The sequence below is a fragment of the Varanus komodoensis genome, unplaced genomic scaffold, assembly GCF_004798865.1.
Source record: "Varanus komodoensis strain SLA01 unplaced genomic scaffold, ASM479886v1 scaffold11, whole genome shotgun sequence".
Taxonomy (NCBI): Eukaryota; Metazoa; Chordata; class Lepidosauria; order Squamata; family Varanidae; genus Varanus; species Varanus komodoensis.
The window spans coordinates 1,934,711-1,940,824 of NW_025335317.1; positions in this window are offsets into that span (position 1 = coordinate 1,934,711).

A 6,114-nucleotide genomic window follows, 5' to 3' on the forward strand; every position below is an offset into this window, starting at 1 on the left:
GGTCCAAGTCCACTGAATGACTGCTAAGGCCGGTCTGCTCAGGTTCCTTCTTTTGGAAGAGGCTTCCATGGGTCTGAAGGCTTTGCTCCTCTCTTACTGTGACTGTTTGATTTTGATGATTGGAATAACTGTCAAAGACCCCAGATTTGCCTGCAAAGGTTGGAGGGCCCTATCCGAGCAATTACAGTGCCCCTTAAATACATTTCTTAGGTGGTGTTCAGCTATAGGACCAGAACCACATTCAGTCCCAGGCAATCCTGTATATGTCCACTCAGGTGTAAGCTCAGTGAGCCGAGCAGGCAGGCATAGGATTGCAGATGGAAACACACCAAACCAGGTGTCCTCAGCATCTCTCTGCATGATCATGAAAATACCCTGTAGAATGAAATGAGCATGAAGGGTCCAATTCATGAAAGAGGCACAGCCATCCAGCATAGATGTGCTGCTTGCTTATCTCAAATAACTCCATGGAAGGGAGAGAATGGGCCCACAAGCCCGTGGCAGGAGTCTCTCCAGATCAGGGCTCCTGAAGCAGCTGGCTTCATTGAGGCTGGGCTTGGGCCTCCCATGCCGTGTGACAGCGTTGCACAGGACTGGGCCACGGCGTGGCTTCCCACCCCACGCCTGGTAGAGAACACCGCTTTGAGAGGGTTGCTCTTTGTTTAAACTTGACCCACTGCTAATTTATTCTGTCCCATTGATCAATTTGCATCTCAAAAGCAGAAGCAGGCAGCTAGAGCAGCTGTGGTAATCAAAGCATCCCTGCGGAGTTTGGATCCACCCAGGATTCTCCAGCTGCAAATTCTCTTCATCTTAAGCTCTTAAGCATTTATCTGAAGAGCAACAAGAATGCCCTTCCTGCCAACAGAAACTTTCAGACATCTTGGGTGGAGGAGGAATCCCTGCCCCAATTCTTGATCATTCCAGACATCATTTGCATTTCTTTCCCCAAAAATCCCCTTTTTTTGCTCAAGTTCCACCGCAAAAATGGTTTGCCAAATATAAGCAATCTCAATTTCATTTCATCATAATTACCGATCATTCAGATGAACTTGGCCCCTACATACACTAACTCTTCATTCTAATGGTTTGATTAAACTCATTTTTCCTGTAGAAAGGTACATAAATAAGTGAACTGTTGAGCAAATTAAGAATACTTAACAGCGTTGCATCTGAAAAGTAGTTATGCTGATTAAATTTTCTGTCCTTGAGGATTTTCAGGAAATTACTTTTGATCGTCAATAACACAATTAAGTAAACTACACGCACATTAGCATGAATAATTGATAAGAAATTATGTATTACCACGAAGCACTGATTTAATAATTCATGGCGTGCCACTCTAGTGACTGTGCAAAACTGGAGACTATCGCAGGGCCCGCCTGATGCGGCTGGAAAATGTGCCTGCCGGTTTTGCTGTATAATAAATAACGAAAAATACCTACTGCATGATGTATTTTCTCTTGGTTTAATAAAACAAAGAAAACATAGAAAAAAGGACCCCAAGGAGAGCTCTGCATTATTTTTCAGTTTTTTCCCACCATCCATATATTTTTGGTTTGGTTATATATAGCAAAGATCTGTCTCTGAGTCTGTACACACACACACACACACACGCATGCTCACGAGACAGACTTTACAGATCTTGAACTTGGGTCCACCTCACGCTCTGACTGGCCCATTTTGCAAAATCTCAGATAGTAACGGTTCTTCCTCAGCTTTGTACGGGTGAGGATTTTCACGACAGACTCCAAGGACTGAGGTGCCCCGGACTTGGTGCAGGACGTGTGCTGCAACAGGGAGCTGTGGTGATGGCAAAGGGGGCAGAGGTGAGGTGGAAACGCCCAATGGATGCTAAGAAGCAGTTGGTCCTGGCCCCACCTGGCAGGTGAGGAACTCTGAGCAGCAGCAGGCCCCGCCCTTCCCGGTGGCAGTGCCCTGCGCACTCAGTTTCCAGCAGTCACTGAGAGCTCTGTGGTGGGAGGACGATGGGTGATCGCCCTAGTTTTACAGTACCTGAGTCGATCACCAGATATGAAGAAACTGCCTGAATCAGCAACCCCCGAACTCCGCTGCCTGCCAACAGAATGGTTTCCGTGTGCATATAATTAATGTTCACACATGCAAAAGAGTCAGGAAGAATGCAATTCTGGGGCAGCCCAACGCAGCCTGCCCTCACAGATAGTGTGGAAGGACCCCCCCCCCGCCAAAAGCAGATGCAGGTGGGTCTCGGGGGCGGGGGGAGAACATGCTGGTGGGAGGGCAGGGGTGGGGCGGGGCCATGGATTTTCATGGATTCATAGAAGAGTAGGGTTGGAAGGGGCCAAGAAGGCCATCGAGTCCAGCCCCCTGCTGTTGCAGGACACCATGTTACACCCTCCCACTCAGGGGGCTGTCCAGTTTTGCCTTTACTGTCTCTAATGTGAGACGTAAACCCCTTCCAGTCCGATTCCCAGCCTTCTCCCCTCCTTGGTTATAGCACTAAATGTAGATGGCCAAAAATGACCATCTAGAGAAACAGCTGGTGCGATGGGGGCAGAGGTCACCCATACCTTGTGCCGGGCAGAGGACACCCAGAAGCCTCTTAGCTCAGAGCATACAGACCTTTGCCCTGCCATGATAGGAGGGCATGCCAAATAGCTTACCCAAGCAAGGAATTTCCTGCGCAAACTGGGCTGGTTGGAGGAGAATTTGGAAGGTACTCCAGAAACAGGCCCAGGATTGGAAGGGACGTAGCGCTAGAGGGCAGCTCTTGACCTCTGCTCATCTCCTTGGCCTTCCATTGTATTTACCTGTCATTGCTCTTTCTTCCTCCGTCCCACTGGAAATGATCTGACTGCTCTGGAAAGGTAAGCAGAGAGGAATGATCTACACAGAGGAAAAGCCAGCCCCATGTGCCACATTTAAAACTGGCCTTTTCTCCTCTTGCAAGGAACCTAGGCAGATGAAACGGTTCAGTTCTCCTCCTCTCTGTTTTATCATCACAATAGCAGCTTTGTGAGGCGGGCTGGGCTGAGGCAGGGACCGGCCCGCAGTCTCCCAGTGGCTAAGTCAGGACTAGAACCTGGACCTCCCAGGTCGGCTCCTTCTTAGCACTGCAATGACCACATCACAGCAGCTCTCTTCCAACTGCGGCCCTTGCAGCTTTTGCTGCTTGTTTCCTTGGGGAGTGCTGCCCTCCTTACCAGGTGCTTCTCCATGAGAATCCCTGATTGCACGCTTGCTGCCCTCCCCGCCCCCCCGCACAGAAGTCTCTGGGTCCTTTTTACAACCTTGCCATCCTTTTCACAGCTTTTCTTGTTTTGGACGAAGGGCAGTCAGCTATTTTCCTGGATATTGCCACTATTCGCTACAGAGGTTTGGTGCCATTTCACAAGTCCACCCTCTGCCACAAAGCCACCTCGCGTTGTCTAATGGAACAGCTGATTTAGGACTCTTGGCGCAGTTCATAAATCCCATGAATAAATAAACACACGAAAAGGAATGTGCTGATTCTCTAAGCCTCTCACAGAAGCAGCCCGGCTAAACGCCTCCTGCAGAAAAGCCCGGGGCGGAGTTGGCTTGGGCAGGGCTCTTTTCCACACGGCTAATTTAGGATTTCACTCGGTGTTAAGGCAGGTGGGGACCCTGAGGCTTCGAGGCCCGGCTGCCTGAGCCCCTCTCCCCTAGCCCCACGCCCTTTCCCCCAAAACTGGCTGGCGGCTTTCTGCCTTTGCGCCTTCCCTGCCCCCTGTACATTAAGAGGTGAAAGCCCCTCTGTGGAGGCTTCGTAAGCGGCCCCGTGTGGCTCGCTGAGGTCTGGCCCTCCCCATCCTTGGCACGTGGCCCCCAGGAGTTGCCTCAGAGCTGTTTTGCACGCCTGCTCTAACAACACAGCAGCACGAGACGCACCAAGGGCCGGGAAGGTCCCTCACCTCACCTCACCTCACCTCACCTCACCTCACCGCACGAACGGCTGTGGGTGGAAGACCAGAACTGCCATGAAACTGCCCAAAGCACTCCTTCATATGCGCGCACGTGCACGCGCACACACACAGACACAACAGCTGAATTATGCAATACAACTGAGAGAACAGCATGCCGAAAGGGTAGTCCATCCCACTGCCACGGCTGCTTTGTTCATGGCTCATGGCTCTTCCTGGAGAAGAAGTTGGATCCAGCACCCGGCCAGCCCTGGAACTTCCTGGCCGTGACCCAGAATGAAGGTTGCTGCACGAGCGTGCTTCGGAGCGCATGCTTGGAGCCCGGAACCTGGCACGTGTGCGTCTGCGTTGCGCTAGTCGTCAGCTCTGTAAAGAAGACATTGACCAGGCACCGAAACTGTGCCGTGCCCGTGTAACCAGTCCTTGTGGACAACTTCAGTCCCGACTGACCAAAAGGTCCGCACTTCTCCCATTGCTGAGAACCAGGGGGCCCACTTCTGTGTGTGAAGGAAGCCGGGGAGACCGCCCAGCCTCGGGACTAGGCTGGCAATGGGCTGTTGGCCCCACTTAAAGCCCATATCCAAAACCCAGGGCAGGTGAAAGCCGATAAAAACAGAGCAAGAGGAAAGCTACATGTGAAGAATTCTAAAGGAATCTTGCAAAGGAAATTTCATGGAAGTGTACCACGCATCTTCAGGCTGTTCCTGTGTGATGCATGAAATAAATGCATACCTGAAATGTTTTTCCCAGGTAAAGCATTTGTGGAAGCATTCAGGGGGTGGGGGAAGAATTTTGACCAAACCACAAACTTCTCTGCGATGGAATTTGCAAAATGTGCAATAAAGTATTGACCGCCAGGATCCAATTTGGTGTGGAATGAGGACCCAGGGCGACCCTTGGATAGGTCACCCGGGGCTGAGACAGAGAGTAGGTGGGGGCAGGGATGGGGAGCTGCCAGAGGGACCCAGCTCTAGCTCCTGCCTCTGCCACCATCCCCGGTGCTTCTGGGTCTGGGTCCGGGTCCGGCGACAAATTGGGAGCAGAAGATGGAGGGGCTGAGGGGATGTGGAAGGGCCTTCTGTGTAGAAGCTCCTTTGGTGAGGGCTGGAACTCTCATTGGTCCCTGTGACCAATTTGCTGTGCATTTTGCAGATGCAATTGATCACCTTCATGCAGACTTAGATGTCATTGTTTTGGCTGGAGCTGGAGCACAATCTAGGCATGTTGTTATTGTTGTCTGGGTGAACCTGCTTAGAAGTTCTCTGTTGAAGAGTGAGCAAATCAGGTTACTCTGTGAGCCTTGAATCCTAAGCTGAGACTAGCTTGGAACAAAGGGGGAGAGTCTGTTAAGGAAAAAATGCATACAGCGAGAACATCCTAAAACTCAGTTCTGTCTAGCAAGACATGCGCTCAAGATGAGCTTCTGGGGGGAGCAGAAGCATGATTGCACAGGAGCTGCAGTGACCCACGTGTAGCAAAATGCATTTAGCAAAGTTGACATGCATTGCGAAGAACGAAAGCAGTTCTCATTGTACTGCAAGGAGTGTTCATCTGCAGTGATGATGCTGAAGGTCTGGAGAGGGATTGAATGCAGAAAGCATTTCTGCAATGGCTCTTATATCAGACTAAAATACTTCTGGTAGCCACAAATCCAGTCAGAAATGAAATAAATAAATAAAAACTTTGCTGATGAAGAAGAGCTACTGTTTGTGGCTAGGTGGGAAAAGTTTAAACATTGAAAACATCTAGGCCCCACATGTCAAACACACCCTCTCGCTCTCTCTCACACACGCCTTGAAGAGCTTATAATCTGGTGAAGATAAATAGGGAGAGATAAACCGAATTCAGTTACGTGTTCTGATTGACTGATTAATAGATTCTGTTTAATTAATTATTTGAGAATATGACAATTGCAATTAACTGTCTTCCAGACAGAACTACTGTGCCCCTTCACTTATATTGGCCTCCAGAAATGAGTATAATTTTCATGAAAATCCTTCTGGAAGACATTTAGATTTTAATTATTAGGTTTTTAAATAGGCCTTGCCAGGCTTACATTGCTCCATTGATGGTTTCCGCTCGTGCACCAGCTGGTGGCCGTTCCCCCTTTGGGGCGCCCGGCTGCTCCAGTGACTCCGCCTCCCCGCCTCCTTTGCCTCCCCCTCTGCCCATCCTCTGCCATCGCCCCTGC